The 27,608-nt window shown below is 39.1% G+C and overlaps 1 protein-coding gene across 2 annotated transcripts in view; it reads left to right on the forward strand.

Annotated features, from left to right (window-relative positions):
- Window positions 1-27,608, forward strand: part of AIG1 (androgen induced 1) — a 219,048-nt gene that overhangs the window by 81,751 nt on the left and 109,689 nt on the right. The gene's annotated exons all lie outside the window — the stretch shown is intronic.

Here is a 27,608-nt window from a genome sequence, read left to right on the forward strand (position 1 = left end):
AGTGGACTGAAGCAAATAATTTCCTTTTATTAAAAAATTATTGTAGAGCTGTCTTCTGATGTAGACTTTTCCATAGAACCTACCTAAATGGCTGTGAAATGCTGGAAAATTATGAGGCTTCTCTATAATTAAAGAAGCATACTGAATGTAAATAAAGAAATCTTCCCATGAAATTGAGTCACTCTTAAACCTATGAATTAGATGAATACAGTTTCTAAGAGGGAGATTGTGGTGTTAGGTAATACAAATAGCTCATACAAATAATTTTGTTGCCACTCAAAGGCTTGTCTCCTATGGAAACCTAAGGAACAATCTCACCCACACAACTGTCAACACCCTCCCTGCGCCCCCTTAACTCCCCATCAGTGGGCTTGTGTTAGAAGTTACCATTGTACTTGGGAAATTTCCCCCAGCGAGCAGCAAGACTGTTATTTTGCCTTGTAGTCTGCTGTGGGCATTGGAGGTGTCCAGAGTAATGATTGTCCACCTGGCACTTTCTTCCCATCCTGGGGTAGTTGCCTGAGACAATGGTCTTCTTCTCAGTCGTAATTCTTTACGATGTTTCCGCCATGGTGTTATCAACACAAGTTTCAAATCAAATACTTTGAATGGCTTGCACATTGCTTTCAAGAGGAAAGCAAATATATTTTCTGCAGAGAAATTTGTATTGTCTTCCCTTCCCACTTCTGTAATTGAGCACCGTTTTGTTATGAACTAAGAAGCTTGCATTGTTTCGGTTACAGCAATTTTTAGAATATGTCACTGGGTGCTCCTTGTGAAAGGGTAACCCATCACAGAAATTATAGGGGAACAAAGAGCTAAGAAATCATGAGTCTTAGGTCCAAAATAACAGCTTCCCTTCTGCCCCCAATTTTGGTATATTTTAAGAGAAGTGGTATGTACTAACAAACATACATTACTGTACTGGGGGACTTTGAGCAGTTCCTGCTTGAGTCAACTTAGCAAAATTGGCACAAAGAACAAAATTTTCTGTAAGTCCAGTTAAAGCCACACTGTTGAAGGAGTAACAAGGCACCTCTTAGCTAGTTTCAACAAAATAAGCTTCTCAGTTTAATTTTACCATTTAAAGGGCCTGACGTGGTGACTCTCCTCTCTATTATTTTACTTCCTTTGTATGGGTAAAGCCCCTTCATGATTCTGTATCTTTGCAATCCTGTGCTTCCAATCCCCTTCCTGCTCTTCACCAGAAAACTCCCTCATCCCACTAGCTTCTGTGGCATCTTCTCCAGGAATTCTGTCCTAACTTTCCCAAGCTCTTCTGTTAGTTTCCACAGCTCTTTCACATCTCTGTTTTACATGTCTGCTTCCCTCACAAAACAAGTCATCTCATAGTGCACAACAGCAGCATTTCTATTCCAGCTGTGCTACCCAAGCACGTGTCAGATAGCAGGATCAATGCACATTTATTAGACTGATGAATGAATTCAGTAGGACCAATTTCCATAATTCTTTGCCAGTCAATACTAGTGGCTGCTAATTTGTGAGAATCTATTATGTTCCAAGCGTTCTATAGTGGTTATATCATTTAATTTTCACCATGGAATTAGGAATGAGAAATTATTAGCCCTCTTAAAAATGAAGAAACAGGCTCAGAAAGTTTCTGACACCAGAATGTGATTGCATTCCATGCTGTAGCCCTTGACTATGTGTCCTGTTGTCTACATACCTAAGCTGTACAATATCACCTTCAAGACAGAAAAAGTTTCACAACTTTTAAGATCCTGGTGTTATGTAATATTTCCAGTGCAAGGTCTATTAAACAGGCAGCTATTAGAGCTTTACCTTAACTCATAATCTCTCCTTGATCTACTTTGATGGGTTAAAATGCTCACTCTCACTCTTGAAGCAAACACTACCCAGAAATGCAAGGATTTCAGTGATACAAAAATTTAGCGATGGAAAAGGTAAATTCATTAACATGTGAAATCCTCTGAGATAATGTGAATGCAGCAGATTATTCCACAGTGAATTTTGTTTCTCAATACAGATGAATGACTATTTCTTTGCTTTTTCTCATGTTGCAATTCATGGTTCCAGAATTATTAACCAAGAATTGGATATGGTAACTGAGGAATATTTTACAATATTAATCAGTTTACACTACTTGAAACTTGTTTATATATAACTTTAAATATAGCATGCATAAAGCATGATTCTGATTCTTTGGATTGACAATTAAAATATGAACATTAAATGCTGAGATTATGAATAATTTAATTTTTATAAAAATGTGTAATAAGGTTTATGACATATCAACAGATTACATAAAGTATCTTATGATTTGTTTAAACTTTATTTAAAACTTAAATATATTTATGTTTTGATTCTGCTTTAAATTTTATAGGCATTTTGAATATTCAATTTAAAAATTAAAATCAATTTAAATATTTTACATTTATTTTATATTCATATCTTGATGAAACTATTCAAATTGTGTATACTTTGGTTCTATTTTGATTGATGTTTTGGTTTATTACTCTTGGTAGAGCTCAAGTTATGTGAGAATTTCCATATGACAGCATAGTTAGTGATTTTGCTGAAATGAAGACAAGAAAATTTAATTTTGGAAATTTTATATTCATATTATATTAAATATCTTGACTTACATGTGTAACTTACAAATCTCCATGTCTTTATTTTGCTACTCATCCAATCACATATTTTTTCAGCTTTGTTTTATCACAATGTAGAAGCATAGAACATATTTTAATTCTTTACTAATTTGTAACTTTTAATGTCTGTGCAAATGGTTTATGGCCCTTCGGGGATGTTTGTTATCACCTGTTTAGATCTTCTTAACTGTGAGAATTCCAAGAGAGAGTGTACATGTAGAATCGCAATCCTTGTTTGATGAGTCTCTACATAGTTTCTAAGGATCAGAGTCTTGAACCACAGAACTGTGGTGCAGTTCGTAAGTCTATCATGGTTCCATTTTAGAAGACTTTGCTTTTGCAGGATTCAAACAAACAAAATTAGTCAGAAAGAGTTGTAAGAGAAATCAGACAGGATCTGAAATTCATAGGACTTTCATTTTGATTTACACCCGGTTTGCCAAAAGTTAGGCATGAAACGAAAGGAAAGTTCTATAGCTTATTCCCTGTTGTCTTCCTCTCCCCTCAGCAAACAGTCCTAGAATGTGTTTGGAAAAGAGGAAGTGGATGAATGGCTGAGTTAGAACAGTAATGCAAGTTCCTCCATGAAAATAACACATAAAACAAATTTTAACGTATTACAACTAATAATGTAGACCTGTAAAACATAGCATATTTAAATAGAGTCCATTTAATATCCAAAATCAAAAACTGTTCTCTCCTTGCACCTCTTTTTATCTTTATATTCCCAATAACTCAAATAGCTCATGATGCCCGTTAACATTCACTAAGTATCAATGATTCAAGGAATGAAACATGGAACAATATCATGTTTACATTTATAGTCTTCTACCACCTCTTAGTGCCCTGGTGATCAGTCAAAAGTAAAACAAGGGTGGGCCTCCCTGGTGGTGCAGCGGGTTGAGCGCAGTGCTGTGAAGCTGTCCGCAGCCTCTGCAGCGCCGGTTCGATTCCCGGCTGGCCAGGGAGATTCCCAAATGGTGCGGCAGACCTTTCCTGTCACACCCGCTGCTCCCCTCAGCAGTGTATTTCAGTCGTCTGCCTGTTCTGCTCCCCGCTCTGTCTCTGGTGAATCCTCTCACCCTCCCGTACCTCTGGCATGTACCCCAGCTCTTGTACAAAAATAAATAAATCTTTAAAAAAAAAAAGAAAAACAAGGTTGATATCAGAAAATAAAATCAGTTCCCAAGCCAAAATGTGGTGAGAATGGCCATGGGCAGTTCTGGCTGGGTTCTGTGTGACCTGCAACATGTAGGGATTGAATGTGATCTCATTCAACCTATAAACATTTATTGAAAACCTACGCTGATATGCAAAGTACTCTACTAGGCTCTGTGGGTTACAGGATGTGAAAAACACATGCAGTTTTCCAGGATGGAAATGGCATGTTTGAGATGAAGGAAAGTAAGCAGGAAAAGAATTCCAGCATTCAATATAGTAGTGTGTGCTCTGACAAAGAACAGCACAGTTATTGTTCTGACCTGTTTCTTGTTTGCAAAAGTAGAATCCTGACCTTTCTCTTCTGTGAATTATAATTTGAAAACATTGTCAATGATGTAAATATGCATTAACAGCAATAAATAAATAAATATTTAGACTCTAGAAAGATTACAGACTCAGTGATGCTATAAACAGGAAAACCAACAATGAGACAATGTCACTGTTTATTGGAGATCTAATTAATGTTTATAAAGTGCTTTGAGAATGCCAGGCACTGCGGAAGGTTAGGATATTATTATTATTAACATAGATCTTTGAGCAGAAATGACCTAAATATTCTCATAATCACAGCAGGAGTTATTCATTTCCCCATATAATTTATGAGGAGAGAAGAAAAAACAAACCCCACCTCTCTTCATGCCTGATTTGTCAGTTATTCTTGTTATATGTAACTGATCCTCAAGAGAACTTTAATTTAGGTGACTATTCTGTTCAATATTATTTTGTCATTTGGTAATTACTAAAGCTTTTGTACATCTGCCTTTCCCAGAAGTGAAGGCATTAAATGCTGCTTGGGTGATCATTGGTTTTGTGGGAACTCATATTTGACGTTACTCTTTGGGTAGATAACATGACTTATGGAAAGTTTCCAGTTCTGGAACACACAGATATGAATTTCATGGCCCCTGGCATCTGTGCCACGCTGATGTTGGATGCTTCAGGAAATAATCTGTTGGTTGAAAGACCATCATAAACATTTCATGTGAAAAAACTGACCTTTCTCAGTTTCCCCAATATGTTCTAAAATAGCTAGAAGATATCTGGGCATTTAAAAAAGAGAGAGAGAAATAGAACTGGAACAGAGTTAAGAAATTTTTGGACTTCATTCTGTGACTCCCAATGGACCTCCCAAAGAAAATAAGTCAAGTCTCAAAGACAGGAAAAAGGAAGAGAGTTGTATCCACAGTGAGGCAGATACTTTCAGAATTACCACATGCTGTTCTTGTGTATCAACTTTTTCATATCCAACTTTACTGACAATAGCTTCTTCCACTGTGAATTTTCATTTGTGATCATTACTACTACCATGTCCAATTCTCCTGTGTGAGATTTTTTTTGCTGATCTAAATTTGACACGAAGATATCATTAGTCTTCTTAAATGAGTAATCACTTTTAAGGTACTCAATTAGTTGTTGCCAACTTTATTTTTCATTTATTATTTCAAATAGAAATGCTGTAAATTGAAGAAAATGTATGTTTAATTGATGTTTGAGAAATTTTTGAACATTTTTGGGGCATGGGGTTCCCATTTCCATGTATAAGAAGTTCAGAAGTTAAAATTTTGTCCTAACAAGTAAAAAAGCCGAACAGACCGAAAAATCAATAGGGTAGGACACAGGACAAGCCATTGCCTGCACGGTTGGAGAGACAGACAGGCAAATACAGAGAATAATAATTTACTGACTGGAAACAACCATGGGAGCCAATACTGGGGTGGGGAAACCTGAACTGTAGCTGACATATTGCTGGAGGCTCAATGCTCACAATTCTGAAAAATTCTGAGAAACTCCAGGTGCAGCCGGTCACAGGGCTCCCAGTATTGTGAGATTTACCTCAAGGAGCATAACTGTGTTTTCACAGTAAATATCAGGGGGAAAATCTCCTTGCTTTTTCAAGGAGGAGGAGACAAGGAACCATTTTGAAAGGTTCCAGAGCACTCAACTCTTAACAAAGCTTACCCTCCAAGGAAACTAAATCCCAACCTGGGGTGTTGCCTGAGACAAAGTAACTGGGGGAGGAAGGGACATCTCCAATTCCATCTGGTTCTAGGCTTCCTGTCCCACCTAAAGAGGGGAAAATAAGTGAGAAACACTTGTGAACTTTATAGTCCAGTTCACAGGCTAATTGAAGGATTGAGTCCTAATTATAGGACAATAGAATACTCTCCCCTACCCCCAAAACTTCACCAGTACATGTGAGCTATCAAGAAAAAAATCACAAGGCTTAGGAAAAGGCAATAAAAACACAAGTTGAAGAGACAGAAGAAAAAGCTTCACAACCAGACATGGCAGTGATGTTGGAATTATCAGACTGGGAATTTAAAACAACTATGATTTATATGTTAAAGGCTCTAATGGATAAAGTAGACAGCATGTGAGAGCAGATGGGCAATATAAGCAGAGAGATGGAAATCCTAAGAAAGAACCAAAAAGAATTGATAGCAATAAAATAAAACACTATAGCAGAAATGAAGAACACCTTTGATGGGTTGATTAGAAGACTGGATAAGCAGAGATAAATTAATAGAATCCTTGAAATTAAAAAAAAACCCTTGAAATACTGTAGATCAGAATATCCAAGGACTGCAGAATAACTATATTGAGGTAACAGATGTATAATAGAATGACCAGAGGGAGAAGAAAGAGAGAACAGAGCAGAAGAAATTTGACTGAAATCTTTCTCAAAAATTATTAGTGCCAACCCCCAAAATTAAATTAGTACCAAACTACTAACTCATGTAGATCAAAGAATACCAGCGGAACAACTGCTAAAACAAAAAACATAAGTAACTACACTAAGCATCTCTCAAACTAATGAAAATCACAAAGAAAAAAATCCTGAAAGAAACAAGAGAAACCAAGAAAGCTGGAGAGAAGGAGATAGAGATGAGAATGCAGAAGGGGATAAGATAGGAGAGCAGAGAAAAAGAGAGAGGACAATACCATCAATGAGAAGAGAGATGGCTGCAGAAAAGAGGGAGGCGGAATGTGGAGATGGGAAAGTTGCAGAGGGGTTAAAACGTCCTGGGATAAAGAAGATCCAATGACAGTCAAACCACATAGATTGTTTTTTTTAAGATTATTTATGCAAGAGCTGGGGTACAGGCCAGAGGCGTGGGAGGGTGAGAGGATCACCAGAGACAGAGTGGGGAGCAGAACAGGCAGATGGACCAAAAGCACTGCTGAGGGGAGCAGCAGGCGAGACAGGAGAGGTCTGCTGTGCCATGTGGGTATCTCCCCGGCCCCCTGGGAATCGAACCCGCATTGCAGAGGCTGTGGACAGCTTCACAGCGCTGCACTCAACCCGCTCAACCCACTGAGCCATTGGGGAGGCCCTAAACCACACAGATTTTTTAATACCTTATTTCCTCCATGGTTATTTAAGATTTGGGGGTTAATTCTGTTCTCTGCAGTGCCTGGCATAGTGCTACACATATTGTAGCTACTCAGCAGCCACTTGATGGATCGATAGATGTTATTTGATTGAGCTGGCCTCCTTGCTGTTCTTTGTCTGGAATGCTGTCCCCCAGAAGTCTGCTTGGCTCACTTCCTCAGCTCCTACTAGTCTTTGCTCAATTTCATTTTCTCAGTAACACCTACCATGAGCAGCCTTCTAGGCACTTCAGCTCTCCCCAAACCCCCTAGCTTCTCCCTCATGGAATTTAATGTTCTTGACATGTTACAGTGTTTTCCTTATATGCATTTATGACTTACTGCCCTTCTCCACTGCTAGAATGTCATTTTAATAAGTACAAGGATCTTTGTTTCACTTAACAGATTTAACCCAAACACTGAGAACAGTGCTGCCTCATAATAGACAATCAATGAATATTTGTTGCATGAATGAATCAACTTTATCAATATTCTGTGTCCATGTTTTCTTTTGTTCTTTTCTTTCCCGTTCTTTCCCTTTTACCCTCCACAATAGTTGCCAGAAAATGCAACTCCAAACCATTTACTTCCTTTCTAACTTGCATTTTATTTCAATCTTCAATCCTAGCTGCACTGCAACAGAATCTTTGCCTGCACAGACTGCAATCCCTCCCCCCAGGCAGCTTATTTTTAATACATATCACACTGCTACTGCTGACAGTGCTGCGATTGATGTCCGAGGAACTTACTGTGGGTCCCTGGAGCATCTAAGAGCTGCAGGCCAGGTAAATAATAGCCTGGATCAAAATTATTGAAAAGCTCTTCCAAATATTGATTATTTTATATGGGAATTAGTTCTTTCTTTCCCCCATAGGATTATGGCAGACAATGGCTATTTAAAGCCATCTCCTGCTATCATGAATTCCTTGTAGAACTAATTTTCCATGCATGGATAGAATTCAAGGCTGATATTATTCGGCTTATACTTTGCCCTTTTTCTTGTGACATTTAATAGGTGGGCAGGTTTAGTAGTGAGTTCATCTAACGGTCTATAAATTATATTCCAGATATTTGGGGTCAGCAAAACCCAAACTGTGGTTTATTCAAGCTCTTTTACCCCTAATTCTTAAATCCATAGATATTTCAAAGTAAACTTAGTTCATATGTTTCCCATTCACTTACCCTTAGCTCTTCCTGGTTGCAGGGAAGGGGTGAGAGGAGGTAGGAAGGCACTGTCCCAGGAACTGGCTTCCTTCTTCACTACCACAGACGGATCATTCATTAGCCACAGACCCAACTCCTGGCAGAAGTCCATTCCTTATATCCTTTCTGCTCCCTTTTAATTGACGTTCCAACCTTAGCAAGCATTAGTGAAAATTGCCAAAGAAAGTGTATTGGGGAAAAAAAGCTGCATTTTCTAGGATAGAGGCACAGAATCCCAGAACCTTAGGCTTGGAAAGCAATTCCAAAGGTCATCTGGATCTTGCACCAAATGATACTTAATCACGAAAACATATTCTAGCAAATCTCCTTCAGTCTCTGCTTCAGTATCTCCATTGATGGGGGTTTAGGAACAGATTGGGACCATGGATATTCAGTTTAGGAAAGACACTCAGAAGGAAGTAAATCTTTTGTTACTTTCAAGTCCATGTGTTCCTAGTCCTTTCATCCATTCTGCAGGATTCAAACACCAGCGCTGTTTGTTCTCCTCATGTTCTCTTCCAAGAGGATCTCACTCTCCCCCATGACTTCAACCTCCACACTGCACAGGTCATTCCCAAGTCTGTACCTCCTGACCCAACATCTAATGCAACATCGTGCTCAGCATTTGACATAGGGACATTGAATCCTGTTTGAAACAAACTCATGACATTAACCCCTTCTCATCTTGTGTAACCATCTCAATAATGGCAAGATGCACCTAAAAGTTCCTCTTTCTACCCGTGTCCCACAGTTAGTTCATAAGTTCTATCAGATATGCCTCCAAGTCCTCCCCAGCATCTTCATTTCCACTGTACCTACTTTAGTTCAAGACTTTATAATCTATCAACTTTACTGAGATCAACACTCAAATGCTCATTTCTGCCTCCCCACTGTCTCCTTACCAGACCTTTTTCTACATTACTGCTTCAGTTTCTGTTAGAAGAACTGAAGTTCTGATGGCTTCTGCCCTTTGGATCTACCTCTCATATCTCTGTCAAAACTCTACCTCTCCTCAAAGTCCACGCATGCCTCACCTCTCCCCTTACCTCTTTCAACTGACTGTCCCTTTGTTGTGCCCCCCTTTACCTAAGTTGTACCTCTATTATATCATCCTTTGTGCTGGACTTGCAGTGTATTAACATTTCTCTGCAGTGGGGTCCTTTGGTAGAGAAGGGAGGTGGGTCTTACCTGCCTCTACATATTCCGATCTTCTGGATCAGTGCCTGCCATATAGTAGGTATCAGAAAATGGCTTTTGAAAGAATGAATGTGTATATGATTGAGTGAATGAATTTCTGTCCTATTTCATTACTCTCTCAGTGTGGTAACATTTTCTAGAAAAGAAATGATTATTTTCTCTAAGTACACTTAGGCAGGTACCTATCTTTACCATTGTATGCCCTAGTCCTTCAGTGACCCATTCTGGAAACTTTTGGCATTTTCATCAAGCTCCTTGGTTTTTCATTTTCTGAATCTGTCTTCCCCTTTGGAATCACAGACTGTGGTGACTTTTGTCAGCATCGTAACTTGTCCAAGCTCATGGGGCTAGTGAGTGGGCTGGCTGGGAGCAGAACACTGAGCTGAGCTTCCCAAGGAGCTTCCAGTCTGGGGCTTCCCTCCATGGAGGTCTGCATGTCTACTTAAAGTGACATCTTTAAACCTGAATTGTGATCAGATTTCACAGGCATATTTCATCAGAACACTGATAAATGTTCCTGGCATATTAGATTATTTTCCTTTTCATCTCAACAAGAATATTTTTTTCCTATTATTTTATCACATCTATACCCAGAGAAAGAGTTTGTGCTTAATAATTTAATTAAGATATGTATGTTTTGACCTAGGGGAAAGGGTTAGTCCTGATGGGTGCAAATGTCTCCTTTGAATGCAGCCCCTTTTGTCTTTATCAAATACACTAATTCATGCGACTATAGGTCTATTTATTTTGTGTGTCTGAGTACAGCTGCTTACCTCTGCTGGCTTGTGCATTAGGTTAGAGAGGTCAGTGGACATTCCTTTCTGTACTATCCTGTGGTCATATTAGAATGTCACACACATTAGAATGTCATCTTTGCTTCATTCCTTTTCTCATACCGGGTTCACCTAAATATCGCCACTTTGTTGTTACTATTGTGCTTCTCACAGATGCAGACCTGGGAGCACCAAGAAGGGGGGCCTGCACCAAGTGACCTCTCGAGTTTTCTCTGATTTTCTAATTCTTATTTCATAACAGTTTAGTGTAAGTGATTGCAGCACTAGTCAAAATAGAATTCCTTATTCAAGTCTTTTTCTGCTGCATTCCACTTGCGGGGAACTTAGAGCTTATTGTGGGAATTCATGAGATTGGACATGATAGTACATTACACATTGCCTGCCACATAATAGGCCTCGTAAATGTAAGTCCTCTCAAATAGGGTGGGACAGGACGGGGTGGGATATGCTAGGATGATGAGAATATTTGAGATAAAATTTCCCTAGAGCTAATGATTTTAAGTTATTATTGTATTATAAGTAATGAGTTAGTGTCATACTCTAAAGCTTTAAGGAAAAATGCTCTGGTGGGAATCTTGTAATTTTAGCACCACTGAATTTGTATATATTCCTAATATTGAAAACTTAATGAAATTCCTTAAAAGCTTATACAAAAGTGTTAGAGGTGTCCTTGGACATGGAATTCAAATCTTCTTATTTATTTTTAAGTATTCCCCCTCAGTTGCACCCATTGAGAAGAACTTTGCTTAAACTCAGAATTTGCCCACTAATATTCACACATATGGCAAATGTGAACTAATCAGACCACAGATATTTTGCTGCATTCCATGGCATCTCATTTATTTGTTTAATTTGCAGCTATAGCAACTAGATTCCACCACTTTAGGCTTTAACACAGACCTACAGTCTGATCAGCTTGGTTGAACTTTGGCACTCGGCACTACACTCAATTGAAGACATATGCACAGACTCACTCACCACATTTTTTAACCTGTTTTTTACTCTGGGTAGATATTTAATATTTGCATAAAAAATATGGAAAGCAAATCTCTGTGTGGATAGTAGGCAATTAAAAGATGCTGTGACCTTCTTTTCTGCAACATTTCAAATCTTAAAGTTTCCTTGGCATGCTTTTGAAAAGCCCATCTGACTTTGGAGCAGGCTGCCTCTCCACAGAAAGCTCACTCCAGCAATGACTAATGGGTTGACCTGGTGCCATGAGAGTGCTGCTCCGCGCATGCTGCTATGCACAAGACAAGCATTTGGAAATGACCTTGAAACAGGGTTTTGCCAAGTTAATGAAATATGGGTCTTAAGAAGTGCCATTTCACAAGCAATTTACAGAAGGGCATTGTCAAAATGTGGCCCCTCAGTTTGGAATCAGTTTACCAGGCGTGTTTGACACACACAAGGAATGACGCTCCCTCTTGATTTTATTAGTTGCACCTTGTAACAGGTTGGAAAAATGGAGTAATGGCAAAGAATGGCATTCCACGTTGTTTCTTGTAGGTATTTCCGCCCCCCACCAAACATTTGCTAAAGAAAAGGAAGATGCTCCAAGGGTCCAGTTGTAAACGGGGAGAAGGGAATTTACAACAAAGAGTAAACTGCAAACCAAGATGAAGCTGCAGGTAGTAGATCTAGGAAAGAAGGTAGGAGGAGGTATGTCTGTGTACTTGGAAACTGCCCAGTTGATATGATTCCAACTCATTAAATTTAAGCTCCAGGAAGAGACTATTTCTTTATCACAGGACACACGCCCATGTAGTAATCTGTTGTAATTGTTTAAAACATTCGTAAGTATCAACATTAGTGGTTGCTAGTGTTGTGAGATGGTTTTCCATCTCACTGAGTGGTTTATGTGTGTTGGTGTGCAAGGGCTCCTTTGGATTGCTCTTCTGAAGCTGGTGAAGCTGGCTGACATTTAAGGATCTGGATAGTGAAGCTCCACTTACTTGGAAGTGAGTGATCTGACTTCTGCATTGTTCTGACATCGGAAGGCCCCTTCTCAGCTCCCCTTCAGGGCCCTGACTTCACTTCCCCAACTGTGGGGAGGTGGACACAGGCCAAGGTCAGGGTAGTCACGGTGGGGTGTTGACAGAACATTGAGGAGGAGTCATAGTCTCTTAATTCAGTCTGAATTCATTCTCTTAAGTCAGCTCTTAGATTCTACACTTATTTTAAAAAGAAGAGCTCAGCCCCTCCAGAACTCTCTGAGGATACTCTAAAAGACCTCTGGCCATTCTTACTTCTCAAGTGCTGATAATCCTCACTCAGTAATCCTGGGAAATATACATCTATAAGAAAGGGCAACACACTGTCAGCAGCAGCTTCCCAGAACATTCCCTTTTTACTTCATCTGGGAATTTTCAATAAGTAACTTGATATTTCTGTAAGTTTAAACTGGAATCACTAAAATGTAAGCATTTTTTCCTTATAAACTCAAGCCTTCCAGACTCATCATTTTGTAGAGTTACATAAATAATCCATGCAACTAAGCTCAAAGTCTAAATTTGTAGAATATAGTTGTTGCAAAACTGTTAACATTTTATACAGTTAACTTATATTAAAACCAGTATCACATTTGTAAAAGAGTTTTTGCATGCAGCAATTTATATTGAAGGGTAACTTGGTGATTTTTATTCAGGTTTTGCTAGCCATCATATACTAACTTACTTGCTATGGATTTTTTTCTCAGTTGCTTATATTTTGAAAGTCTGAAAAGTTCTAGCAGAGGAAACACAGAGAGTTTGTTATCTTACCCTATTTCTTTGTCTGTATTTAGGGTGATTTACTTTTAACTTACATGCCACACTTTTTTTTTCACTCTTAAATGTTTTCAGTTGGAAAACATAATTTCCCAAATAGCCTCCATCCCTAATTTAGAGGCCTTTTTTTTTTTTTATTAATATGACTAATCTTTAATGTATTTCCTAAAATATATCTCAACTTCAAAAATAAAGAAGGGATAAAGAAAGAAAACTCCAAGGGAATTATGAGGAAAGCAGGGAACAAAAACCATAAAGAACAACCATGACTTCTGATACTGAATTTCATAGATCACACATCCTGGGAATTGAGAGATATAATAAGAAGAGAAAACTGAAGCCAGTGAGCTTTTGGAATCCTTGTATCTTTGCTGTTCTCTGACTTTTCCAATCAATCCTGCCTTTTTCCTTCTGATATTTTTCCACTCATCATTTCAGTAAATATTTTAGCTATGAGTAAGGAACATGTCATTATTCAATATAGTCTGTCAGTACCTTCATATTTAAGTTATCATCACAATCTCACCATCCTAATTTTTAGAAGCACATGAGATTATTAATGTGTATGTGAATCAAATATAAAGCATTTTCTTCTGAAAGACTTTATTTGCATCCTCACTCCCACCCACTGTACAGAACTTTTTTTGGAAAGACCCAAATAAAGACTTTCTTGACCTTTATTCTAACAAAATGGTACCTTGTCCTTTTTGCTTTTCTATCTTTTTATCCTTGATCCACATGATTAGGTATACTGAGCTGTCTCAAGATCTGTAGTCTGCAAACTTGATACCCAGGAGAGCCAATGACATATTTCAGCTCAAGTCCAAAGACCTGAGAACCAAGAGAGTGAAACATGTAGTCCGAGTCTGAGCCCAGAGGCAGAAGATCAGGATCACAGCTTGAATACAGTCAATGGAGAGATTATTTCTCTCTCACTCTGCCTTTTATATTATTTAGGTCTTCAGTGGATTGGATGAGGGATGGATGGACAGTCTATCTTACTCAGCCTACTGATTCAATATTAAACCCATCTAGAAACACCCTCATAGAAACACTCATACTAATGTTTAACCAAATACCTGGAGACCCATGCCAGTCAAGGTGACACATAAAATTAACACTATACATGCCCACTGAAAACTGTGTTTTTCCTTTACAATTCAACTCCATTTGTACAGGTCTGAATAATGCTTTCCTCTTTCCATGCCATTAAAGTTAGTCATCCCTGATTGGTCCAGGTTTCATACACAAAGGTTCTCACTGATCAGTCTGAGATGGAACTCATGTACCCTTTTCTTTAATGCTCCCCACATGGTCCTGACGTACCACAAAGTTTGAAAACCCTTGAATTTGTTGATCTCTAGGTTTCCTTGTATTTCGATGAAAGTAGCTAATGGAAGAACACAAAGAAGGAAGTCTCCTTAGTAACAGCTGGAGCTGAGCTGAATGGCGAGATGGCAGAGACAAACCTGGGTAAAAAGCCAACTTAACCATTATGGGTTGTTTACAAGGTGGTGTCTTTCCATGATTTCTACTGGGAGAAAATACTGGCCCCATCCCACAATTCTAGGAAAAATGAATCAATATTAACATTTCTTAGAAGATTAAAAGCATAATACATGTGTCACTTATCATTAATCCTTGAAAATATTTATGAAGTTAAATGGTCTGTAACTAATTAGAGACAGCAGTTAACAAGGGATATGGGTTTCCTCTAAGTTATATGAAACAAAAAATAAATCTTTTATATAACTGTATTTCCTACAGAAAGGATTTTTACTTGCTGGTGGGATTTTTAAAGTTTTATTTTATTTTCTTGGAGCCCACTGCTTTTCCATAAATCCTATAAACAGAATTACAATGAAGTGAGTCACAAGTTTTAACACTTTTTTTGAGTTTCTTTTGCCAATGCTGCTTGGAATATAGGAGGAGATTTTCTTAAAAACTGTGTTTGTGGAACATGGAGAGAAAAGGGAAAGGGAGAGAGGGAGAAAAAAAGAACGAAGGTAAGAAGGAAGGAAGGAAGCAGGAAGGAAGATGGTATATTCTAGATTACGTTTCTTAACAAGCATAAAGGTAAAACTTTCAATGTATTTCATTGGTGTTTTATAGATATTTCTGAAGTAAAAATGGGTTTGGGTTTTAAAAGTTATTCATAAGTTAATCATTTGAAACCAGGAACATATTTTCCCACAAAAATATTGTTATACAAGTGATAAGGAATTTCCAAGACTGGCTCATAAACTTTTTCTGTTTTGAAGCTGAGTGATTGTGCATTTCCAGTGATAAATAGTAGATGATACTGTTGTAACTTGTAGATCTAAAGAACATGAAAGCAGTAGCATCAATTGTGGAGTCTCTTTAAGCTTTCCCCCTTGAATGTTGGTGCTGGAGGGGAAGCAGATTTAGTTTGAGGAACTTATAGATGTTCAAAACATCTAAGGTTGATAACTGAGAGCTCCCGTCAAAGGACGAGCCACCCCTCTCTCTTGAAATGCTTTGTAGCCGCACATTTGCCTTGTACTGGCCACCACAATACAACACAGTTAGAACCATATTAGTATGTTCTCAGTAGAATGCCTCCCGTCCTTCCTATGACAAATACTGATGGAGCACCTACTAAACGTGACATGCTCTTTCCACTATTTTGGAAGGAAAACCCCCTTTTCTTGCCAAGTATGATCAAATAATTGCCCAGATAGGTCACCTATGTTTCATCCATCTTATGAAAAATTATCATATGGGTATTAAAATCCATACATATTTATAAGGATCAAGACTTACATAGGATGCACCCAGGGAGGAGGGTGGACACCTGTCTTTGTTAATGACCTGCCCTGGCCAGCCACTCATGCGATCTCATTTCAAACAAGGAGAAAGTGAGGGCTGGGCAGGTAAGAGGAAAATGACCTTTCTCCAGGTAGTTCAGCAAGAGATGAAAAGAAAAGCTGAGAATGAAGAGTTGGCCAGTGCCCACCCTGCAGGAAGGAAAACTGAGCATGTGACAAGGGTGGGAGAATAGTGGGGGGAGGAAGCCAGGAGAAAGGTATTTCTGGTTAAGAAGGTAGCGCTCAGCCATGTCCTGGCCCCACAGAGGTCGGTCATGCCATGACCGGGTGCTAACATGGGTGCTGTGGTGTGGTGAAATGACGACAGGACAAACCAGCTAGAGCAAAGAGGAGCCTCCCTAAAAAGCAACAACAACCAACAAGACTCACCAATTTGGTACATTTTTTAGGTGAGGAAAGGTGGATCATTTCATCATTTATTTGAGTCAGAAACAAGGGCAGATTGGGTAACATCATGGAAGGGGAGTTTTCCCTTACCAGCTTCATGTCCTGGTGATTCTCTATTTTCTCCCAGTGAAAAGGTGCTATTTCTTAGTGCTGCCAGGGTCATAAGTTCCTTGGTGTTCCTTCTGCCACTTAATATACACTCACCCTGAATATTTTTTCTATATTGATCTGAATTTTAATCTATACATAATAAGGATAAATGAGAAGAATATCCCCCAAATGGTAAAGTTACTTGTTTTGCTCATTTCTTAAGAAGGGAGAAAGATAAGTTTTTAAATAAGCCTTCCTATTTGTGTCTTCTTACTTGTTGGTATATCAGAAACCACAAAAGCAAAAAAAAAAAAAAAAAAAAAAAGAAAGAAAGAAAAACATGATTTGATTAACTGAAAGGCTGCTTGATTTAGATTATATGTCTTTCATATTTTGAAATGTGACTTAGATAATTCAAGACTTTGGAAATTTCTGTGGATATGCTGTGAAAGAAAAGTCATTTGTTTTGGTGAGAATTCAAAAAGAGAAGTGCATTTTAGAGAACAGATGTAATTGGACTTGACTTGGAGAAATAGTTCTCTGAGCAGATGTCATTTAAAGATTTAGACTCTGGACTTCAGGTTTTGTTCAAGATAAATATGCAGGTAGGAACTTAGAGGCTCATTTTCAGGGGTTGTGCGCAGTTGGTATTATAATATGCTAAGCAATCTGAGATGTCTTAGGAGGTAGGAGAGTACAGATGAGACATAAATGCTTCTCAGTTCTTTCTCATCATTTCTTTAATCTTTCAGCAGTAGAGAAAACTCTTCAGGAGTATAAAATGTTACTGCATTTGCAGCAGTTGTCATGGTTACCTGCATAGTTTCATTGTTTTATTAATGTGTAATTCCCTTTATTTCTGGAAATATCATTATAGTGAAACATAATAGTCCGCAGCCTCTTAGCAAGTTTCAGTGTGTATCACAGAGACTCTGACAGTGGCCCAGAAGAATGTGTGCGGTTTCTGGGCCACCTGTGTGCTGTTGATCCAGTAACTAGGACATCATTGTTTAGGAAAAGAAAACTTGAAGTTAATGACTCTTGAGAGTCCCTTAAAAGTTCAAATGTTTTCCTCAATAAAAGTGCTTATTTTTTCCTGGAGGGAAATGATTCAAGATTTGAATCTCTTGAAAATAATTATTTTAATAATAAACCTAAAGTGATCAAGGTTTTCTGACATTAAAACTTTTCGAAAGTAATTACTACGTACTGAAGTCACGTTAAGGTGTTCAGGGAATTGTTTTTTAATCATTCCTTTTAAAAACTATATTTCCTAAATGGTTTCTTGTCTCATAAAAGAATTTTTGTGAGATACTGTTAATAGAGGGGACAAGATTTTCTGAGTGGCCTACTACTCAAGTTGAAGCCAAATAAAATGGCTCAGCAAATTATCTTTCAGGCTAGCCACCTAAGGCAGAAACTGCCAGCTGATTCCCACTTTCATCTCTCACTGGGAATGCACTGGACTATAGTTCCCAGCATTCTTTGTAGTTCACTGTGTTTGAGACTATGGGACAGCGGAATGAGATTGGAAGTTATGAAACCACTTCCAGGTCTGACCCATATGTCCCTCCCACTTCATCCTTCCATCCCTTGTTATCAGGCAGGTTGGTCACTTTGTTGCTAGTTGGGGCCCTTGAATCACTGGGTGGAGCAGAGACTGCCAACTAGGAACATACCATCTATTGTAGGGAGGAAGCAAACCTTCTGAGATGTCAGACTTGTCACCCTAATGGACATATTGCTAATCAACACTTCTTCTAGTGGCCCTGTACTCCTTGGAGAAAGATTCATGTTATAAATCCACAAGTTTTCCCTTGCCTTTAAAGTTTTCACAGCCTTTTAAAAAAATAATGGTATTGTAAACCCAAAGACCCTAATTGGTGTCCAGTAATAACTTCACTGTTTTGGACAGGTTCTGGAAACCTGAAGGGCTACAGCAATAGGAGATAATTAGAAAATATCACCAGACCTCTGTGACTTTAATGCATAGAGAACCAAAGGAAATGGAGCTAACCTTTTCTGGATACTTCTGTACCAATTATTGTGCTCATTTGTTTAATACATATATTATATATATATAAAACCTTATTTACTGTCTGTAATTAATCTTCCAGAGAACTCTGTTATTCCCATTTTACATATTTTTAACATTTTATTAAATTTTCATATACTTTAAATAATGTCTTCTTAGCTTGGAAGTAGCAAGGGAGGATTCAAATAAAATTTTTCCTGGAACCAAATCCAGCCAAGCTTTCTCCATTGCTGCTTTTCACGGTATACACTCAGTTAACAATGTCAGTTGATCATCATGCTCCAAGACAGAATGATAACTAGTAATAATTGGAAACGTATGCAAAGAACATTTGATTATCTGTCATGTTGGGAACAAAAACTCTCATTACATTTTTAGAAAATCATAATCCTGACATTGTTGAGTTTTACCTTCTATCTTAATTAAGATATCAGAGCAGCTGTTGTAACAGATCCCAAAATAATAGTAGTTTGAAATTGATGGCCTGGAGGTTGGCAAGCCAACACTGCCTTGCAAGACCTCATTGGTCTCATGAGGACACACTTTCATCTGGTTGCTTCCAGATCGTCTAGAGCTATTCTTCCATGTTTGGTCACAGATGACTTAGCACACACCATCTGCATTTAAGTCAGCAAGAAAGGAGTGTAAGAAGAGGGTACGTGTCTTTTCAGTTAAAGTCATGACCCAGTAATTGCACCTATCATTTTTGCTCAAAAATTTGCCACTTAACTGTGAGAGAGGTTAGGAAATGTCATCTTTAAATCTTTAGCTGTTAGTATTCTTACAGACAAGAGATATTGTAGGAATAGTAAGCTTACCACACCTTCCTCTTCCCATTCTTTGATGAACATGCTAATGAGGAAGATCCAAAGCAGCGTATCAGAAAAGGGAAGGAAATGGATCGAGGAAACTGAGAAATTCAGAAATTGAATATCTCCTTTCTCCTTAGCCTCTGCCAACACATATGCTTAAAGAATCAAGAGTTAGTGCCTTGCACTAAATTACTTTAAAATGGGCTACAACTATTAAATCATCGTTCCCCAAATGATTCCAACAAATTGAGGACATATGAACAAAAACTAGATTTTAAATCATATTAAGAAATTAGAATTCATTTCATTAGGTTTGACATGTGGTTAAACTATAAAACAAAAGCTCATCTGGTAGAGATATTTACTGAGGTATATATCAGTGAAATGATATGATATCTGGAATTTGCTTTAATATACTCCAGGAAAAAAATGGGGTGGGGTGGAGTTAATGAATACATGAAATTAGATTGGCAAAATGTGCGTCTTTGAAGCTGGGTGATAGGTTCATGGGGATTTGTTCTGCTATTCTTTCAACTTTTATGTATATTTGAAATAGTCTATGCTAGAGTGAAAATTTAAATAAATACTTGTTCCAGGAAAGAAAAGCGGTTTTTGGCAGTGCCCTGATGTTCATCTGAGCTCGTTTCTGTACTCTAGTTAATGCATTCTTAAGTTTCTAATATTATTTACTTTGCATGCGCACAGCTAGAAAAGATCATTTCATCTGAAGAATTCATTAGCAACCTGCCTTTGAGCCAATTAAACAAAAGTGTGGTGGCGAGTACCTGTTATATTTAGTGATGCAAAGGATGCAAAAATGGGTAAGATATGGCCCCCACCAAGTTTAAAGCCTCATCAGATATGTAAGACCGTCTCTGAAATAGATCTAATTTAAGTACATAAAAAACTGTTGGGAGAGCACATCCCAGTGGAAGTATCAGGATAAGTTTCTTGGATCGGACATCATAGGCTTTAAAGAAATTGTAGACTTTTGATAGATCGCAGTGGTGGGGAGAGTGACCTGGGCCAGGGACCACCAAGGGAAGGCTCCCAGCCGGAGGATATGAGATGGTGTTCTCATAACAGAAAGAGAGATGATGGTTTGTTTTTTTTTAAAGATTTATTTATTTATACATAGAAGAACCGAGGTACAGGCCAGAGGTGCGGGGGTAGGGGGAAAGAATTTGCCAGAGACAGAGTGAGGAGCAGAACAGGTGGATTGACTGAAACACACTGCTGAGGGGAGCAGCGGGGAGACAGGAGAGGTCTGCTGCACCATGTGGGTCACCTCCCTGGCCAGGGTGCTTCATAGTGCTGTGCTTAACCCCTGCACCACCAGGGAGGCCTGAGAGATGATAGTTTTAAGTGTGAATATCTGGATGTCCCGTTAAAAGAAACAGGAGAGTAAAAAGGATAGCAAGGACCTTCTGAACTGTGTTTGCAACACTCCTTCACAGAACCTGCTCATCTCTGTTTTAGCCTCCTCCTTCAGCCTAGGCTTCTTCAGTGAGTTGTCTACACAGAACATGTCCCTTGCCTGACTTCCATTCACTCTTTAATCCACTCTGGATTGGAATCCTGCTTCACCAGCCCACTGAAGCTCTTCAATTCAACATGAAGGGCTTGCAGTGACCTCCATGATAACCTGTTCGATGGCTGTTTCTTACTCTCAATTCACTGAGCAATATTTGACCAAACTGGCCATTCTTTTTGCCTTGGAACTCACCTCTCGGTTTCTGGTTTTCTCCTCGCTGTTGCTTCTCATTTCTTTGTCGGCTCTTTCTTGTCTGATTGTTTACCTAATGTGGTGCCTTGGGAACCATGCTGGACTCTCTTTTTTTCCTACAATCTCTCCTGGAGGGGTTCCCTGTTCCACTGTTTCACCTAACAAAAATCAATAAAGTGCCTACATGTATGTCTCATTTGAGTTCTGGACCTACCTAATACTTCCACTTGGATTTCTCCCAAGTATTTCATATGTAGCACATTCAGAAGTGTGTAAGCTGTAAAAACAAAACTTTCCTTTATATAACTTCATTGTAACCATTTGATTTAGGTACCAATGCTTTAAATTTAAGTTTGTGGTTGACTTTCAGCTATATATATTTTTTTTAATTTTGTGGGCTACTTCTACTATCCAGCCAAGTTTTCTGAACCTGACTATATTTGATTAGTCAGGACTAGCACTGGCTGGCCCTGTAAGTAGGGGTGCCCCATCACACATCTACGCGATGAAAGTGTTTCTCTTTCTCTCTCAACCAGATTAAAAATTTGGGCTGTGAACCTCTACCCAGATTGGTAAAAAACAGTGACTCTAATTCTCCTCTTTGGGCAAGAACTGGGGTTTCTTTCCTATCTATGCCACTTGGTCTCAGGAGGATGAATTGAAGTAGATTTGGTTAAAAGAAAGACAAATAGGCTTGGTTTAATCCATGCCCCATGAGTCTATGATCTCTGTGGAAGGGCACAGTGATTTAGAGGAAAGAGAATCCCCTTTTAATTCCAACCTCAGGAACTTGAAATTAGTTGTAAATCTGATTAGCAGAGTCACCTTTATCTCTTTCTATACCTCCTTCCACAACCAATACATAATTGACCAACTAAAGCTATTGAGTATTTACTCTGTTCCAGACATTCTTTTAATGTTCTACATATGTGAACTCCATCTTATCCTCACACTAACCAATGTAACAGATAAAGAAGCTGAGGCATGGAAAGTAAAATGCACAAAGACTTCCATCTAATGCATAGCTAGAATTTAAATCCAAGGTATGTGACTCGAGTGCCCACACTTTTAACCACTCTGCTTTACCAACTGGCATAGAACTACCTCTAGGTTACTTTTTCTCCACATTCCTGTTTGTTTATTGATGCAAGATTTTATAATAGTTTTATTAACAATTTAATAGCAGTTTAATAACAATTTAATAACAGTTTTCAAGACTACAGTAAGCACTCCAAATCAAGTGTAGTTATAGTGGGACTATTATTTAAAATTCTAACCAGTGTTTTTTTCCTTCTTGGTAATTCCCTTTTACTTCCTATCCCTGAGGCTTTTAGCTTCAGGGACAAGCTGGTTGCAGAAAACAAAGAGGCATATTCTTCACAACTGACTTCCAAAATTGGGTCATGAGATCCATAAAGGATAGTCCAGAGCCAGGATTGGCTTTTAGTTTAGTTTTGTTTTTTAAACTGCAAGGCAAATTTTTTTAAAAGATAAAGTTAAAAAGATGCTTGCAAAGTTTGCATTGCATAGCGATGGCCAAAGTCTGATAAGTTATCAGAGTTAGGGAGAATGAAAGCTGATATCTGAGAAATGTTATGTCCCATAAGAGAGAACATTTTAACTGTTGGCAGGAGGAGAATCTTCAGTTTAGGTGCTGAGAAGGTACTTCATGCCCTGGTACCACTTAGAAGTGGGAAATAATGGAAACTAGGACCATATAAGGAAGCCCCAAAGAATAGGGGATCCACATATGAGTCTAGTTATTCTGGGAGGGAGGCCACGCTGAACAAGGAACTCTGTAGCATCTTGATGATGCAGTAGTGAGATATTTGAGCTACATGGAAAGCATCTTGAGCTTCCCTGTACCCCCAGAGGCTGCCTTAGAGGAGTAGGGAAGGTCTTGGTGTCCTGCAGAAGAGACACCATCATCAGACTTCATGTGGGTTCCGTGGGCTGCAGGTTGAAGAATCAGAAACAGAAAAATTAAAAAAAAAGCAATGTGAGTTCAAGTGAGTGGAAACCCCTCATAGAGATCAGCAAGAACAGGAGACTAGTAGACACTCAGACATTAGCCCCGATGCCATGACACCAATGGATCCTCTTAGAATTTAGATACTGCCCCAGGAAGAAGAAAAGGAGGGCAGAATCTTGACTTGATTATGCTTCAGTTCTAAATTCAACTATGAAATAAATGAACAAGAGTTTCCTTGGAAGTGGCTATAGTTTTAGTAGTTAGGTTACTCCAGGTCACATGGCTGTACTGCAGCCAGGATTCTAGGCCAGGCCATCTGACTTCACACTCCATACTCTCAATCACCATCTATGATGCATCATCCTTCTCTTTTCAATCTGATCTTCGCATTTCCCACAACTAAATGGAATGGGGGCTGCCCTAAGTTAAGTTACATTATAGAAAGATCAAGGGTGATGGTGGGTTTTCCCCGGTGCTTAACACATTGAATTCTAAGATGCTTACAGAGCTCAGACACTAGACTGCCTTGGACTGTAAGCTATAATCTCTTCTCTCTCCATCTTTCTGCCACTATCTCATCCATGTCTTTCCTGGACAATTATAACTATTGTTATATAAAGCTATTGTTATATAGTTATAACTGTTGTTGTATAGTTATATAACTCCTCATAGGGGAGATTCTTTTTTTTCTATCCAATTTTTTGAATTAGAAACAAGAGAATGAGGACCAATGGATGGGAGTTTGAAAGATACAGAATTGTGTATGGAATCAGAACTTCCTCATGATCTCAGATGTCCAAAGATAGAAAGGGCATCCCCTTGGTGGCAACAAATGCCACATCACTTAAGATGGTAGAGCATCCCTGAGACACCCACTACTAAGAAGGAACTGTATGGAGGGGGACTCAATGGAGGACAGATGGCTGGATGGGACTGCCTTTAAGGTCCCCTCAAACTTTGAAATCCTGCCATTTTATTTTTTATTTTTTATTTTTTTTTAAAGATTTGGTATTGGTAAGCAAATACCAATACACAAGATCCGGGGTACAGGTCAGATGCACAGGAGGGTGAGAGAATTCACCAGTGATAGAGTGGGGAACAGAACAGGCAGACTGACGAAATACTGCTGAGGGGAGCAGTGGGCGAGACAGGAGAGGTCTGCCACGCCATGTGGGACACTCGCCAGCCGGCTGGGATCGAACCAGCACTGCAGAGGCTGTGGACAGCTTCACAGGACAGCCTCACAGTGCGCCGCTCAACCGCCTGTACCACCAGGGGAGGCCCAATCCTACCATTTTAAATTTGAGATTGTGAACCCCAGATTGATGTGTTTAAAGAGTGGGAAATGATGACACAGGAGTAGTGTTTTTAATCTAGTTTTTTGAAGGTGCTTACCAATGAGATAAGCAGAGATTTATTATATGATATGGTAGGATCAAGGGAAGATTTTAAGACTTTGGACTAATGAAGCAGATTTTTAAGAACTGGTGGAAAAAATAGAAGTTAAAGTTCTGTCCCAGTATCTATGGCTGCATAGTGTACTACCTCAAAACTTGGTGCCTTTATTTTTTTTTTTAAAAGATTTATTTTATTTACTTATGCACACAAGAACTGGGTTCCTGGTCAGAGGCACGGGGAGTCATAGAGGATTCACCAGAGACAGAGTGGGGAGCAGAACAGGTGTATCTACTGAAATACACTGCTGAGGGGAGCAGCGGGAGGGTCAGAAGAGGTCTGTTGTGCCTTCTGGGTTAGCTCCCTGGCCGGGGATTGAACTCATGCTGCAGTGGTTGGCAATTGCCTGACAGTGCCAAGACCTTAATCCCTGCCACACCAGGGAGGCCCAAAACTTGGTGTTTTTTAATAACAACCATTACCTGTGTCTCAGCATGAATAGGTCAGGAATGGAGGCAGTCCTGATTGGGTGATTTTCTATTCCATTTGGAACTGACAAAAGTCACTCGGCACCATTTTATGCCTGGGTGAAGATGACTGGCAGGTCTGTTCAGCTTAGACTGCTGGCCAGGTGCCCACGTCTCCCTCCACCAGTGTGTCAGGATAGTCTAGCTTCTTGCCTGGTACCTCCTAGCTCCCAGAGATGTGCTCCAGTAGATCCAGATAAAACTGCAGAGTCTTAAGAACCAACCTCAGCAGCCCAGATCATCCCTTCTATGGCATTCAGTCAGTCATTCATGTCTCTAAGGCAGGGTCAGTTTCAAGAGAAAAGGAAGTTTAATGCCACTTGTCAAAGACAGGAGTAACAAAGGATGTGTAGCCATCTTGAAACTCCCATAGAGACAATGGAGGAGTCAAGAATCTGAATAATAAGGGAAGCTAAGTTGAGAGCAAAAGTAGAAGGTGTGTCCTTCGGATGGTACAGGGACATATCTGTCATGAAGTTAAAACAAAGACAAAGATTTCTGAGGAGTGGAGAAAGAAACCTTAAGATGAAAAGTAGGGAAAATAAACAGTTCTTTTCAGAGCTCAACTCATCCCAGGCAGGCTATGAGAAGGAGTCTCACATAATGGATCCAGATGGGGCTACCATTCACAGTCCATGCTTCACCTCTGACTTGTTTCTTCATTCTGATAATATATCATGACTGGTTTCACCAGGTGTGCCTCACATAGACTTCTCTCCAAAGTTACAGCCTGAAAAATTTTTGACTCATTTTCAATGCTCTTCAGGTACAGCATACAGCACACCTGTCTCTAATGTAATCCAGGGCTATGGGGCAGGTCAATTGGTCTCCCTGGAAAATGAGCCCATTGGTGGGCTCCATTGGTTTTAACTTCATGACAGATATGTCCCTGCACCATCCGAAGGACACACCTTCTACTTTTGCTCTCAACTTAGCTTCCCTTATTATTCACGTGTGAGGGACTGAGCAGGCCAGTCATGACCTGAGATTTGAGCAGCAAGAAATCTATACTTGGGCCCTACTTTCTAGGGCCTCCCATGGTGGCACAGTGGTTGAGCACTGGACTGCGAAGATGCCCGCAGCCTTTGCAGCGCCGGTTTGATCCCCGGCCCCTGGCAAGGGTCCCACATGGCGCGCAGACCTCTCCTGCCACCCGCTGCACCCCTCAGCAGTGTATTTTGTCGGTCTGCCTGTTCTGTTCCCCACTCTGGCTCTGGTGAATTCTCTCACCCTCTGCACTTCTGACTGTACCCAGTGCTTGTATAAATAAATAAATAAATCTTAAAAAAAAAAAAAAAGAAATCTACTTTCTATAAATTGTCCACATAATCTTTTCCAAGTCCCTTCTGTATGAAAACCAGAGCCATGTGGGGGTGACATTCTGGCAGGTGTGTCGGGTCAGTGGTCTTGGCTTGGCTCCTGTTTTAGGCACAGAGCTGTTGGATTGGGTTGATTAATGTGGATCAACCTGAATGTATTCTTTTGGTAAGTATCTTTGGAAGCTTGCTAATTAATTTTAAAGGAATGTTTCTCTTTGGTATGGTGTCTCATTCTTTTCACATTATACCTTCCGGAGATAAATGATGGATGCATTAATATATTGTTACTCAATCAGTGTTTTCTGTCATTGATGTAAAGAGCACACATTGGATTGGTTTCAGAATAACTGGATTTGGAATGTGACCTTTGGCCAAATCGAAATCTCACTTGCCCAGACAACACACACGTGGATTTTGCAGTTGTTTTCATTTTAAAGTAGTATATGTCGGCGATGCCATTGATTAATATAATATTGCACTAATGTGCTGTTATGACACCCTAGGGCATGCATGAGTTCTTTTAGCTAGCAGTAATTCCCCAAACTAAAGTTTTTAATAAAATGAGGATTGCAGGGCAAAAAAGCATCAACCATGAGAATTTATGAAGAGCAAAAATGCTTGAGGAATCAACTTTGGATGAACTTGCCAATGGAAAACAGTGTAATTGTTATATAATTTTATTCCTTTACAAGCAGCAGAAATCATCTCTTATCTATTCATTTACTGAATTCATTTTTAAATGGTCCAGGTATCTCTATTTTTTAGACTCCACTCGCTCAAGTGTTTGTATGTCATATTGTCATATCCAAAACCCAGAGAAAGCTGGTAGAGTAGCATGTATGACATGCTTGAGCACAAAATTACAACTGAATTTTTCTCCATCCATTGTAAATTACAGACATTCAGCTGTCTTTGGTGTAGTACTGATGTAACACCCGCATGGGGTCATTCTGGACTTATTTAAAGTAGCAACTATTTTTTTTCTTTCTAAAGGTGGTTTTCAATCTTTAATCATCGTATTTTCCCCGTTACAAAAACGTGGGATAAGATTTGTGTAAATCAATGAACTGATGTGAAATACACCTGAATCAAAACAGCCTCGACCGACACAACATATTCAATCTCGTCAGCGAGGATGCTGCTGCTGCAGCTCATGGAGGGCATAAACCCCTTTTTCTGATTCCCGAGGATTTTGTTGTTTTCACACACCTATCTGGTAAGAGAAACACAGGCAAGCTTTTTGTTTTCTAGTGTAAACCTACTTTAGCCTTACAGGGGTTTTAAGTAAAGTAATATTTCTCCTTTTCA

This window comes from Talpa occidentalis, unplaced genomic scaffold, assembly GCF_014898055.3.
Source record: "Talpa occidentalis isolate TD23 unplaced genomic scaffold, MPIMG_talOcc4v2.1 talOcc4.2, whole genome shotgun sequence".
NCBI lineage: Eukaryota > Metazoa > Chordata > Mammalia > Eulipotyphla > Talpidae > Talpa > Talpa occidentalis.